Raw genomic sequence first — 12,732 nt, forward strand, 5'->3', positions numbered from 1 at the left:
TGGGGGAGTTCTGTGACAAGCATGGCAGTGCAAGGGATCCAGAGAAAAGGGTGTCCCAGGCATTTTTTGCCCCAAAAAATGAGCTGGGTTTGGGGACACTTCACAGTCTAACTCCTGCCTGGAGTTAGCAAGAAGCTGGAGCCAGGGGTTTTCCAGGAGGAGGGAAATGGGAGACAACAGGCCTAAACTAAAACAAGCAGATATAAACACAGGATAACACAGCAGATGGGCAGATGGTTGCCCAGAGAGCCTGGTCTCTCTCTCCATCCCTGGAGGCTTTCAAACCCTGGTCTGATCCCAAAGTTAACCCTGGTGCAGGATGTTGGACAAAAGACTTCCTGAGTCCCTTTCCATCCAAATTATTCCAGTCTCTGATCCTGGGAAACCCTGTACAAGTACAGATCAAGTTAACAAAAATGAAGGTTGCGCAGAGTTGGAGGGATGTAACATCATACCTTGGCTAAGGTTTAGTTCTAGGATTGCCTGTTTATAGTGAGATTTGGGGAGAAATAATAATAACATCCAGTTTTGGTCCAAGCTGGACCAGAACCAACACTTGAAGAAATGCTGAGGAACAAACATCTGCATTTCAGCAAACTCAGCTACAGAGACTCATCATTTCAGACCTAGGGAAAATCAGTTTCTAGGTCTCATGATTACAAAGAATAACTCAAGAGCTTGAAGAGTTCAACCAGAACCAGAAGGCAAATAAAAAGAAATCACAATTCATTATTCATCAAGATCTTCACCGATCTGTTACAAGACCACGTCAGGATATTTTAGCACTGCAGGTATCAATAGTGCTAAGAAAACCTGCAAATGTGACTTTGAAATTTGCTTTTTTTGTTGTTTTCTGCCAGTGAAAATCTCGTTGCTTGAATGTTCTTGGAAAGTCACCAGGGAAAGGTTGGGAATATCGCCCAAGCAAATTCACTTAAGAATTCAAACAAACACATCAGGACACAATTTTGCTTTTGTCACCCAGCTCTGAGGGAAAGCTTTAAAAACCCAGTTAAGGAGAGGGCAGGCAGTAAAAGAACAAATACTTCATTAAACTTGGTTTTGGGCAGAGGAACAACAGACAACCCATTACTGGAAGAGCCTCTCCTGCTCTCCAGTCAGCCAGGAGCCTTTGAACACGACATTGAGTTGGACAGCAGCTCTTCATATCCCAATTATTTATTCTGCCACTTGGAGGGATGCAGCCAGGACAACCCATCTTTCTAAGCTGTGTACCACTGTGGAAGAGGGAGGAATTTCATATTCTCATTCCACAAACTCCCACTCACTGCCAAGAGCAGCAAATGACACATGAGTACACCAGGCAGGCAGACAAAGAGAATCAAACAGGCTTTCAGAGACACCAGGAGTTCCTTCCCTTGCCACTGGGACACTTTTCGCATCCAGAAAAACCAAAAAATGGGCTCCACGTGGTGCCTCTGGAAGGGCATTTTTTGGGGGTTGTGCTGTGTTTTTAACCTTCAGAGCAGCCATGCTGAATGTTCAGAGCACTGGCTAAGGGGAAAGATGAGATGGTGCGTTGGGGTTTTCATTCAGAGCTCCATGGCCAGGGCTTGCTTTTGGATGCAAATCCAGGTTCCTTTCTTGCCTTGAGAGGAGACAGAGCTTCAAGAACCACAGAGTTTCTCTAGGATGGGCTGCCCAGAAGCTTTCCTGCAGAAAGCTGGGTTGTCAGCCAGGCATCGAACAGAACCATTCCTCCAGCAAGCACCCAGACCTTCTGCTGAGGGCTCCTTGCCTCCTGGGAGATGTGAAAATGCCTCCCACCAGCCCATCTCTGGCCTCACAGAGCTAAAATAATTGGGATCTACAGCCTGAAATGAGATTTTTCCAATTCTCCATCCCTGGAAGTTGGTTTCTGTTAGGTGTCTTGGAGAAGTCACGCTTAGTTCAAAGGGGCTGCAATTGCTCCTGGACATCCTCTAATCCCTGGCCCCATGTCTGCCTCAGCCTCTGCAGGACACTCTGTAATGGACTGCCTCACTCTGGCTACATCCTTTACACCTCTTTAGCTCCGTGAGCAGATGGAGCCGAGGGACAGCAGAATTTATGCTTCTTGCTCAAGCTGCAGCTTGGCTGGGTGGAAATAAAAAACGGGAAAGGACCGGCAAATGGCACCGTAACAGCATTTACCTCCTGGGCTTTGCAGCCTCTGTCTGTGCCTAGGTAGTGCTTGTATTGTCAGCATTAATCCTGTGCCTTCCTCCCCAGCTGAGGAGAGCAGGCCCAAGGGATGGTTCTCCTCCCCAGCCCATGTGATGGATGGAAGGAGCTTCCAGAAGTGAGGAATACTCTGCTGACAGAGCCTGTGCATCGCTGCTGGTTTGTACCGGCAGATAATCCAGCCCAGACCGTTTCCTTCAGGGCGTGCAAAGGAAAACCAGGAAATGTTTCTGACCTCTGAGGGCTTTAAAGGGAGAGAAAAGGAGGCAGAGGTATGAAAGCAAGCAGGGAGATTGACAGGGGCTCGGGAAGGAGCAGCATAATAGGCCCCTAAACTCTTTACCTTTCTCCACGTTTCGTGCAATCGAAGGGGAGAAGCAAAACGAGGAGAGGGAGGGAATTATAATGAACGTGAAAGCTTCCAGATTAATTAATTACCCCTTTTAGTTTGTGAAAAAGCAGGCTAGAAATATCCACGTCTGCTCCTCTTGGAAGGCAACCCTGGCGCCTGCTCCGAACATCCCCCCAGCCCGCCTGCGCGGGGATAATTAATCCATTACGGGATGGATCCTGCCGTGCTGCCGTAAAAAAGAGATCTATTTCTCCTCCGCTCTCCCCTCCTCCCCAAAGAGACATCTGAAACGGATCGTGTAATAAATGTTTCTTGGATGGAAGGAGAGGTATTGTTCTCCGGCCGTGGAAACAATCCCGGCAGCAGGCCCAGCCAGGAGGGAGCGGGGCCGGATGCTTGGCTCGGCGGCTCCCATGACATCCTGAGTGGCAGGGCAGCCTCGGGGACAGGCCCTTGGTGTCCCCTCTGCACAGCAGCACTCAGAGGGCAGGGTGAGCTGCCTGCCACCCAGGGGGACAAGCCCTGCTCACCCAGGTCTGTGGGGCTGGAGGTGGCTTCCCTCTGTGGAGACATCCAGGCACTGCCTGGAGGGCAGCAGGACACTCTGGAAAAGGGAATTGGCCCGGAGCCCATCACAGCACACCCCAAAGAGCTCCTCGGACCACACCCATCCAACCTCCATCATTCCTCTCCATCATGCCCCTCTGGAATGCAGCCCAGGCTGGGAGCAGCTGCCTTGCACAGCTCCAGGCAGAGACCAGCCTTTCCACAGGCAGCTCTCCTTCAGCTTGACACTTCCCTTTTGTCCAAAGGACCTGGAAACAAGCTGTGCTGGACTCACCGTGTCCAGCTGGAATAGAATAGATCCTCCTCCACCGAGTATTTTTTATTCCTGGCCAGCCATGCTCGTTATCCAAGGTGAGATGTTTCACCACCTTTGTCACCCCCCTGCCCTACGCTCGGAAGGGCAGGAGCTCTCCTTTGCTGCACACACAGCACAAAGGCTGCTGCAGCAGGATATGGATTTCCCCACCCTCTCTAATTAACAAAACCCACATGCCGTGCTCTTCGTTCCCTTGGCTGGTGTTTTTGTGGACCAGAATAAGAGATTCCCTGAAGGGTTTCCCAAGGAGAATGGGGTGGGCTGCCCATCTCCTGCCCAAGACCCTTTGCTCTGCAGGGCTGGGTACCCTCAAAGCATGGAAATTGCATGAGATCAGATCTCCCCAGCGCTGATCCCAGCCCTGATCCCAGCATCTCATTTGCATCAGTTTATCAGAAACATTGCCTCTTGCTGCTGACATCCAAATATTCTTTGCATGGAGGAGCTGCTGACATTTATTCCTGAATTGCCACATTGCAGGAGCTTTGGCTAAGACTTGTGTTACATGGGAAGAGAGAAGGGACCTTGTTACTTGGTGAAGATAAGTCCTCTACAGCCTTCAGTCTCGATTAGATTTGGGTCACTTCCTTTATTCATTTCCCTGGATGGTTTTTTTAAGGCTCTTTCAAAGAAACACTCGAGCTCAGTACAATGTTCTTGATTGCAACCAGAACTGGCTGAAAAATGCTGAACTAATTGAAAGAAATTTTCTTTTTCATTTCTTCCTCAAAACATTTCCAGGGTTTCTGGTCAGTACTTGGAACTGTGAAAAATCCCCCTGGGCTCCGCTGTACAACAGCAAAAGCTTTTTCCACTGCATCAGCAGCATTTCAAAATCCTGTGAGCAGATCTTAGGGCAGCAAAGTGACTTCTCTGTCTATCAAAGACACAGGGATGTCACGACACCTGTGTGTTTTCATCACAACACCCCTCAAACAGACATCCAGGTCACACAGAATAGTTCCCCCCCTCCAGTTCTCCATCACTGCAGGCTCTGAGCATGTTCTGAAGCCTTCTAAGAGCAGTTGGCATCATTAATCCTCTCTATTTCATGGGGAAACTGAGGCATGGGGTGGCAGCAGCTCCCACAGCATGGAATCATTGCATCATTCAGGTTGGAAAAGACTTACAAGACCATCAAGCCCAACCTTTGACTGAATTCCACTTTGCCCACGAAGCCACATCACAAAAAGCCACACCTCCTCATTTTTCAAACGCTTCCAGGAATGGTGGCTCCACCACTCCTGACCCTGGGGACCTTGTTCCAGTGCCTGACTGCTCTTTCAGTGAAGAACTTTTCCTAATATCCAGCCTGAGCCTTTCCTGGAGGCAGAAATCTGCCACCTCCCAAGCCCCCATGGGGATCTCCATGTACTAAACCTTGGCAGGGGGGTCCTACCATGCACAAACCTCCACGTCCCCCCAGAGCCACAACAACACAGCTGGAGAGACCATCCCTGCCTCCAGCCCATGGCTTCCTCCTGGGGCTCTCACTGGCCCGTTCCTCCTTCTCTGTGGCTCCCAGGAAGATGGAAAATTTCACCTCAAACAAGAAGCGAACCAAACAACCCCCACCCGCAACGCCCGGGCTCTCTGGCAGAGCGCAGAGCTTCTGCATTGCTCATTTTCTGTCAAGTTAACACCAGCTGAGCAATCTCCTTTCTTCCCCGTGCATTTCTGCTCCTGGTGGTTCCCCCTCCCCTTCCTTTCTTGTTCCATTTCAACCACCTCAAGCAGAAGGCCCTCCGAGGCACTGGTGACTTCAAAGACACCAGGTCCAATGTGCAGCAAGTGATAAAAACCTACACAGCATGTGTTGGGCAAATTAATATCCCCTCCAGAGCCACCAGCTCCCCAGTCCCAGCAGCCCCATAATGAGATGTGGTACTGAAGGGGAGGGGGAGCTCGGTGCAGGGGGAGATGTATTTAATGTATGCAAATTGACTCACATGCAAATTGGGGCTAAGTTAAAAATAACACGAGGAGTTGTCTTTTAAAATATTTGTTTATTCATTAGGGTAATCTCTGTTATCAGTCACCTCTTTCCTTGCACATTAAGTGCTCAGTTTGAGGGAAATTTGTGTATTGCAGGTCTGGGGGACAGCTAGTTGCTGACCTCAACCACCATACAACAACCCCAGTTTTCCTCCCCTTCCTTCTCATCCCTTCTACTCATAGACTACAGGGATTAAAATCGCCTTTCCTCAGAGAGGAGACACTCAAAGTGATGAACTTCAAGGTCGCCAGAGCTGCCCAGAGCAGTTCTTGACAGCCAGAGCCTTCCCCAGGGCCAGCATCTGTCACAGCTGGGCTCAGGGTCACCAGGCTGGGTGGAAGGCACAACATCAGCCTTGCAGCTTTCCTTCCCTCTGCTGACCAGGGACTGCACCCCAGGAATGGCTGGAGCTGTGTCAGGGAGGGTTTAGGTTGGATGACAGGGAAAGGTTCATCCCCAGAGGGTGCTCAGCACTGACCAGATTCCTTAAGGGAATAGTCACAGCCCCAAGGCTGCCAGAGCTCCAGGAGAGTTTGGACAATGCTCTGAGGCCCAGGGTGGGATTGTTGGGGTGTTCTAGGCAGAGCCAGGAGCTGTACTCCATGATCTTTGTGGGTCCCTTCCTGCTGAGGACATTCTGTGACTGTGAAATAAGGATGTAAATGCCTCCTCCCAGGCTGAGCTCTGCAGGGCAGCCCATCCTCCCCACACCCAGCACAATAATTAATATTAGACCCTGCCATTTACACTAAGCACTGGGATAGCAGCTGACAGAGGCCAGTGCATCCAGCTGATCCTGTGATCCCATGGCAATCCCACTGCTGATCCTACCTGGCATTACAAAGGAGCACTGGGGTTTTGAACAGTGCATGGAAATGGGTGGTGGATGCCATTTCAAGATAATGGGTGCAGTCCTACTCCCTGGGGGGTTATTCAGAGACCAAGAGCATCTGGTTTGTCCAGAGTTGGACACTGAGCCTTTGCTGCAGGCTTAGGAAGGGTCTCAAGTGGGATCTACATGGAGAGCAGTTCTCCATCCAGCCATGCTGGAGTGTGTCAACACTTTGCAGTGTTTAGGCATCCAGGGCCCTGGGAGATGGGGGCAGGAAGGGTATCCTCTGGACTGAAGCACAGAACGAGCCCTGGTGTCCTGCTTTCACTGGGACAGAGTTAATTTTCTCCTAGTAGTTAATACATTCCCCACCAATTGCAAAGGTCTTGATGGTACAGAAGAGGAGTGGCACTAGACAGAAGCTCCAACCATCCCAAGCAAGAGAACAACCCAGACAAAACTCTGCTGCAGCTGTACCAAATTGTCAGGGTCAGAGCTGCTGCAGCTGGACCATCTCCAGGTCCCAGAGGATCACGTTCTGCCATTCCTGTTTTGATAATTCCTTATTACTCAGCCCAAGATTGATGAAGTTACAGCGTTAGCACAACCCTCCAGCACCTGCCAATGATCAGGAAGTTTCTTACTTCATTAGTCAACTCTGCTCCTCTTGGGAACCTTGTTCTTCTGTCCTGTGCATGTCAAGAGCTGTAAAAACAGAGACTAAAGGGAGTCTAAGGACAGCAATAAGCATTACTCATTTTCTTTCAGCTGGAATTCTAAGACAACATACAAACAGAGATTCAGCCTTCCAAGAGCCAGGATTCCTGCTCTGGGCAAAGAGGAGCAGCAGGGCTGAGCCCCCCTCTCCAAGCACTGCCCACTGGGAGCAGCCTGCTCCTCCTCTGCCTCACCAAGGGACAGACCTGAGCAGGGATGTTGATGGAAATCCCTCCTCACAGCAGCAAGGGCAGATTTAAAGTGACTGGATTAAACTGCATTAACCTCTGTGTGGACATGGTCACTCCAGATTTAAGTGGCCATTGCTCAGTTTAACAGGAGCCTCTTCAATGTGACCTAATTCGCCACCTGAGTAAATAAGGCAAACCAAATAAAGGTCAATGACTGTGAAGAAGTGGCTCCCCAGAGGAGAGTGACCCACTCAGAGCTTACCTATCAACACAGATTAACAGCAGACACCATCTCTCATCCCTCTGCCTGGAGCTCCCACTTGGAAGAGCCACTGAGTCCTGCATGGGAGCAGGACACCAAGAGTCAGAGGGTCACCCTTAATTCAGGCAGGAGCAACGATCACAGGTCATGTCAGCAAGAACAAACTCTCATTTCCAGGAGCTCAGCTCTTGCCTCCGCCAAGGAGGTTCAGTTTGCCAAGAGATGGGAACAAGGCAGGACAGAGAGGAGATGTTGGTGCAGGCACTTCCCACACACAGGGACACAGCAGAGCACCACACTGAGCTGCTCCCTCCAGATGCCAGGTTGTGGCCATCCCAGTTTGAGCTGGAGGAAGCTGAAGTTTATGACCTGTCAGGAAGATGCAGGTGATGATGAAATGGTAGGGAACACCTTTTCAGCCTTCCCAATCTCCCTCACTGGGGAAGGCTGGGAGAGGGAGGCTCCTGAACCCTCGTACAGAGGTGATGGCACAACACCAAACTCAGCTGGCATTGGGGAATGGGAAATCAACATCAGAGCAGCAAAATGGGATTATACAGATTCATGGACTGGAGATTAAAAAACAGATTACAGGCACAAGACAGATACCTTTTGCTTCCAGTGACTGGGGATTCTGGGCACAACTGGAATGGATGCTAAGAGAGACCATTCCTGTCTGTTCTCTTTACAGAGCACCCACTGCTGCTGCTGCTGGAGGCAGGGACCTGGGCTAGGTGACCCACTGCTGTCCCAAGCAGGCATTTCTGTCCCAAATGGCCCAGCTTGCAGGCTGCTCCTCCCCACACCACTCCATGTTCACAGCTCCTGGCCCCCAGGCAACACATCCCCACTGCTGTGGTGGGCAGGAGCCTCTTGTCCGCCTGTCCAGAAGAGGATGGACAACAGTAATTATTCATGCTACAGCAGCTGCTTTTCCAGCTTTCCCTGAGCTCAGCCAAGTCAGATGTTTCTTCTCCCTGTGCCATCCCCCTGGCCCCACCCCTGCTCCTTCCCCCCCAGGTTGTCACTCCCAGTGACATGCCCCACTGGTGACCGAGAGCTGGTGGCCGTCTCTTGCTGTCACCGAGGGCTGAGGTGAGCGATCCTGCCAGGTGGTGCATTTTCCAGAGGATGAAGAGCGACTCAGCCTGAATCCTAATGAGCTGCCACCCCTCCACAAGGGTTCAGTGATGCTTTCCCAGTGTCAGTCAAGCATAAACAGATTATCCTGCCCAGCCTGAAGTGCAGGGACCACCTCCCTTTCCCATTTGTCAAGCCCCAGCAGCTGCTGGTGAGAAAACACGCTATAATTGCTCTCCAGAATTACCTAGAAGGAGGTTGTAGCCAGCTGAGGGTTGGTCTCTTCTCCCAAATAACAGCCAATAGAGGATAGAGGAAATGGCCTCAACTTGTGCCAGCGGAGGTTTAGGTTGGATATTCTGTAAAATTTCTTCACAGGAAGGGTTGTCAAGCACTGGCATAGGCAGTGGTGGGGTCCCCACCCCTGGAGGGATTTCACAGATGTGTGGGTGTGGCACCTGGCACAGGGGTCAGTGGTGGCTTTGGCAGTGCTGGTACTGGTTGGACTCCATGACCTGAGAGGGCTTTTCCAATCTAAAGGTCTCTGTGATTCTCTAAAGATTCTCTTCCAACCTAAAGGGCTCTGTGATTCTCTAAGGAGGATTCTCTTGGACCCTGTGTGGTGCTGCAGCTGCTGCCCTCAGGGCACGCTCAGGTCAGGGGCACCTTCCAAGTGTGGGAGCTTCTCCTGGAGCTCCAGGGTACAGCCCAATCCAGCACAGAGCTCACCTGACCCCCAAGGACAGGTGTGCTCTCTGCCAGACCCAACTGATCTGTTTCCCCAGCTCCCAGCAAGAGCTGCTGCTGCCCTGTTGTGTGGAGACAGCTCGGAGTTGGTGAGGAATTTGTTTCCCCCTGAACTCAGCATCCTCCATCCTGCTCCAAATCCTTGATGGAACACACAGCCAGCAATTCCAGGCCAATGTCAGGCCACACCTCCACTCCCAGATGATTCTTTCTTTTCTGTTCACTGGTGCCAGTGATCACAGGAGGGCCTGCAATCTTGAGACTTAAGGGTTAGAGTATGGTGAATTTGAGCTCATCCCAGATCAGGGAGTGGTGTCAGGAATTCCTGCTTTCCCTGCAGGGTCTGCTCTCTGCTAGCATTGCTGAACAGCCTGGATATGCTCCCCACCAAACGGTACAAACTGGAATGCTTCCTAATTAACTGCATGGGAGAGGATAAAAATTCCCTGCTCTTCCCAATCCTGCAAAAGTCAGGGATGTGAGGAAAGACACCGGAGAAGCAGAGATGGAGGGGCCGTGGTGAAACACGTACCCACCAGCATGGCAATTCCAGATTAATCACCTAGGGCTCATTAGGTGTCCACTTCCATGAGGTGCAGCACGCCCACAGGACTAAATAGCAGGGCCTGAAATTTGGAAACATCACAGCTCGAGGCACAGGGATGCTCTGTGAAACTCTAATTGCAGGATGTTGGGCAGGACTGTCAAACAGCTGGCACAGCCACCCTGTCACCTCCAGGCCTGCTGCTCCCTGACCCGAGCCTGCAACCACGGCATCCCTTTCCAGATCCATTAATTCCTGCCAAACACAGCAGCTCTGAAGAGCAGCAGAGAGGAAGGAAGGCAGCTTGCTAATGCTCATCACATCCCCAGCCCAAAGCTGCGGCAGAGCTCTCCACCAGCCCCACACCCAACTCTGAGCTGCTGGAGAGGGTCTGGTTTTTGAAAGGCTCTGCCACTGCCCGACCTTTGGCTGAGGATCAGCAAGGTCACGGTTAAGGAGGCGCCGTGCTCCTCGTGGCTGTCGCTGCTCCTGGCTGAGCTGTTTCATCCTGGCTGCCCCGGCTGCGGGAGCAGTGCTGGGTTCAGCTCCCAGTTCTGCTCCCCGCCGTCCAGGCGGGGCACGTCCCGCTCTGACGGGGAAATCAAGGCGCCACAGCAGCAGTGAATTATTGCTCACAGAGAGGGCCCGGCGCCCCGCAGCTCCAGGGTGAGGTGACCTCCACGAATACCTGCGCACACACTCCCTTTGAGGATTTGATGTGTGAGCACCAAGGCTGCACAGTAAACCAGAGATTAATGCACAGCTGAGCAGATCATTCCTAGGCAGGAATACAAAGCAGAACAAAGGCCTTGTCATGCCTTCAGTTTCTTCCCCACGGTTTTATTTTATTTATTTCGTCTACTTTGGAAAAAAAACTTCCTATGCACAACTTACAGCCCTGGCTTTGCAAAACTCAGGCATGCAATAGGAGCCTCCTTCCTTTGCAGGAAGCAAAGCTCCTGGAAAGCCAAGTCCCCAGCAGAGTTTTCAGGCAGCCAACACATTCTGGAAGCCTCGTGCTGCTTCCAGGGGATCTGTCCTGGCAGAGCCACTCAGGAAATCCACCCCTTAATGCCAGTCATATGCACCATGGAGGTCTAGAGAGCACCTGGTCATTCAGCAAAACCCATTAAATTCTTGGCCCTTGCCAGGAGCCAAGGAAGGTATTTTGGGATCACTCTTCCACCTGGCTTCAAAGCATGCCAAGAGCAAAAGGGAGAGCTGAGCTGAGTGTGGGGCTTCACATCATACCTTAGCAGAAGGAGATATTCAGAATCATTGAGTCATTGAGGTTGGAAAAGACGTCAAAGATCATCGACTCTGACTATTACCCAAACTCCTCCAGACCCACCAATGACCCATGTCCCCACATCCCACACCCACTTATTTTGTCCTTCTTGGGACAATCTCCTCCATGCCCTACTCTACTTATAGAACTCTCTGAATGCTGTTGGTATAGAGGTTTTCTTGTCAGAAGAAGGTTTTCTCCTTGCATCCAAACAGCACAGAATCACAGGGTGGTTTAGGCTGGAAAAGCCCTTTAAGACCATTGAGTCTGACTATTCCCCCTGCACTGCCAAGGCCACCACTGACCCATGTCCCCAAGTGCCACATCCACATGTCTGTTAAATCCCTCCAGAAATGGGAATTCCACCACTGCCCTGGGCAGTCTATTCTAGTGCCTGACAACCCTTTCAGTGAAGAATTTTTCCAGAATATCCAGCATAAATATGATCCTCAGGCAGGTTTGGGGATGGCAGCTGTCTGCAACACAGGTTGGGTGCTGGCAGGATAATCCCCTGAGAGAAGCACAGAAATAAAAACACACTCATGTCTGTTTTCCAAACAACAACAAAGGGTGGAAAGCACCCTCCTGGATTTGGATGGTGGGGGAGCTTGATGTCAACACAACAACTGGGCCTGACCTATTGACATTTCTGCAGGCTCCCTATTCCTGCGTGGGGGCTGTCACTTTAAATTTGAATTGCCTGGGTTTTTCCTATCACAACAGCCTGATATTTTTTGCTCGTGAAGAATAAATATTTACAAACCTCCACTCTCGCCAACAAAAGCATTCTGCTCCAGAATTTTCTTGGGGTTTTGTTCTTTTTGTATTTAAACAGTTTTAGAAATTGTTGCCCAACACTTTAACTTCTCTTATTGAGACACAGTAAAAAGATGCACGAACCAGGGGAAGGATCATGGCAACTCTCAGCTCACGGTCAAGGGTTTTCAGAGACGTGTGGAAAAACGACCAAGAGCATCTTTAGAAAATGCAAAGGATAACAGCACAGTACCTCCAGCCAAGGACAGGTCACCAGGCTGTAGGAAATGTGTTTTCTTGGTAAACTTATGAGGGCTCAACCATTTCATACCATGTGAGGCTGTAAACAGATTAAACAAAATGCGGCAGCGCTGCTCCTTCAGCCAGGGGAGCCGACTCCACATGGCTCAAACATCTCAGGAGCTGGAAACAACAGCAGAGCCCAGCAAAGCAGTGGCCAGCTCACCCTTTATCCATCCCAAGGTCTGTCATCCCTACGTACCTGACAGGCCACCCACATGCAATGCCCTGCCAGTGCAGCTCACTGCAGTGGGACACGAGGGGCTCAGGGAAGGTCAGGGTGGACACCTGGCAGGACAGGAGCTCCCAGCACCAAAGCTGAGCCACCCACACCCCCCTGCCCAGTGCAGTACAAAGGGAGTTGTGTTTCACATCACTGCCTGGTGCTGGAAAGAACATTGTGTCCAGCTCTTGTATTCACACCCACAAAAAAATAAAGGATTGTCAGAAACAGCGAGTGCAGACAATAGCTACAATAATAAATTTGGGGTGTGAAAAACCAGCCTTGAGGTGAGAACCTGAAAGAGTTCAGTCAATTTAGTTTGCTAAGGAGAAGGTTAAAAAGCAACTTGACTCCAGTCCAGGCATTGCTACCCAGAA

The 12,732-nt window shown here is 50.8% G+C and overlaps 1 protein-coding gene across 7 annotated transcripts in view; it reads right to left on the bottom strand.

The window, feature by feature from the left end:
• Positions 1-3,527, bottom strand: part of LOC134556124 (uncharacterized) — an 82,303-nt gene extending 78,776 nt beyond the window's left edge. For 3 of the 7 annotated variants that reach the window (XR_010081577.1, XR_010081568.1, XR_010081576.1), the window contains exon 1: positions 3,378-3,527. The gene's annotated coding sequence lies outside the window, so the exon portion shown is untranslated. Of the gene's footprint in view, positions 1-2,527; positions 2,790-3,377 lie in introns of those variants that run through there. The other 4 variants (XR_010081574.1, XR_010081583.1, XR_010081584.1 and 1 more) reach the window with 2 other exon arrangements.
• Between the last annotated feature and the right edge of the window lie 9,205 nt (positions 3,528-12,732).

This window comes from Prinia subflava, chromosome 11 (genome assembly GCF_021018805.1).
Source record: "Prinia subflava isolate CZ2003 ecotype Zambia chromosome 11, Cam_Psub_1.2, whole genome shotgun sequence".
In the NCBI taxonomy this organism is placed as follows: domain Eukaryota; kingdom Metazoa; phylum Chordata; class Aves; order Passeriformes; family Cisticolidae; genus Prinia; species Prinia subflava.